The sequence below is a fragment of the Myotis brandtii genome, unplaced genomic scaffold (assembly GCF_000412655.1).
Source record: "Myotis brandtii unplaced genomic scaffold, ASM41265v1 scaffold304, whole genome shotgun sequence".
NCBI classification, from domain to species: Eukaryota; Metazoa; Chordata; class Mammalia; order Chiroptera; family Vespertilionidae; genus Myotis; species Myotis brandtii.
In genome coordinates this window covers 251,851-253,581 of record NW_005361607.1, presented here as the reverse complement: position 1 = coordinate 253,581, position 1,731 = coordinate 251,851, and the positions used below count along the sequence as shown (strand labels likewise).

General features: G+C 43.7%; 1 pseudogene; it reads left to right on the top strand.

Annotated features, from left to right (window-relative positions):
* Positions 1-732: 732 nt before the first annotated feature.
* Positions 733-1,481, top strand: LOC102238897 (annotated as a pseudogene).
* Positions 1,482-1,731: the final 250 nt, after the last annotated feature.

The following is a 1,731-nucleotide window of genomic DNA, read 5'->3' as shown; positions in this document are numbered from 1 at the left end:
TCCCACCCATTAGTCACTTAGTAGCCTTCTTGGTTATTCGATCACAGTCTCACAGTGTTTGTGTTAAATTCACCCTTATTTTACTTAAGAATGGTCCAAAGTGCAAGAGAGTCATGCTGGCAATTCAGATATTCCAAGGAAAACCATAAATGCTTCCTTTAAATGAAAAGGTGAGTATAGTACAAGAAGATATTTTGAGAAAAAGAAGGAGACCATATTCATATAACTTTTATTAGGGTATACAGTATTGTTATAATTGTTCTATTTTGTTATTATTTGTTAATTTCTTACTGTACCTAATTTATAGATTAGACTTTATCATAGGTATGTTTGTATAGAAGAAATATATAGAATTTGGTATGCTCCACAGTTTCAGGCATCCACTGAGGGTCTTGGAATGTATCCCTGTGATAAAGGGGTACTACTGCACCACAAACTAAGTGACATAAAAGAGCAGAAGTGTCACAGTTCTGAAGGTTAGAAGTTGGAAATCAAGGTGTTGGCAGGACCATGCTCCTTCTGAAACCAATGTGGGAGAATTCTTCCTTGCTCCTAGCTTCTTGCTTCTGCGTTGATATGACCCCCATGAGCATTCTCTGTATATGTAATGTTTCATACATATGCTTGTGTAATTTTCCACTCTAAGTAAAATAAGTATCCTTAAGAAAGAAAAGAAAAAAGGTAAATTGAGTTTCAGTTGAGGAACCCACTCTCAGGGCCAGGTTCAGGACCATGAGCTGGATTCATTTCCAGATTGGGCAGCCCAAGAAACAGATTATTCCCCAAACAGTGGAGAGAGACTTCAAAGGGGAGCATGAGAAACTGCAGCTGGAAGCCCAGATCAAGAGGTTGCAGAAGAGCCCCATTGCTGACCTAGCCATGTCCGAATCTGCTGTGAAAGAAAATATCCTTAGACGTCTTCTCCAATGCCTTCTGTGAGCAAGACCAGGACTTCCTGAATATGGTGACAGCGTTGGGCATGGCCATGAAGCAGTTGGATGCCTTTAATCAGCAAAATGTGAACCAGATCCAAAGGACCTGGATTGAACCCTTAATAAACTTTGGTAGTGTCTTCCCAAGTCTCATCAAGGCAGTGAAACAGCAGGAGCAGGCCTTAAAGGACTATAGCAGATTGAAGGTCAAGGTGGAGAAGCAGAAGGAAAAAGACCAGTGCTAGTCAAACTCCACCGGGCCCAAGACGAGCTTCAGCTTGTAGGAGACAACTTGGTAGCCAAGATCAAGCAGCTCCTGGATGAGATGCTGTGGTTCTACAAACTACTTCCAGCCCTGCTTTGAGTCCCTTATCCTAGTGTAGATGGTACACTGCTCTGAAATGTTTAAGATCTGTGGAGACTTGACTCAACAACTTGACCAGCCTGGCTACCCAGTGGGAAAGGGAGAATAAGGCCAAACAGAGTGAGCTGACGAGTAAATGCCTATTACCCTGGGAAGACTCCTGGGACATCAGTCAGTCTCTCTAGTCTTTTCAAGCTGAGGCTCAGGCAGCTGCCCTGCAGAAAGACCTCCCTCTGGGAAAGGCTGGAAGCTGGAGGGTTGGGGACAGAGGCAGCTCCTGCTCTACCTCACCAAGTCTTTAGCATGAGCCTGGCACCAAGAGCCCCAAGCAGGCTACTATCTCCCCACCCAATGGCGAGAGCCTGCAGACACAAGTAGACAGTGTAGAAAAACCCCAGGGGCTTTCTTATTTAAAAAAAAAAAATCCATCTGAAA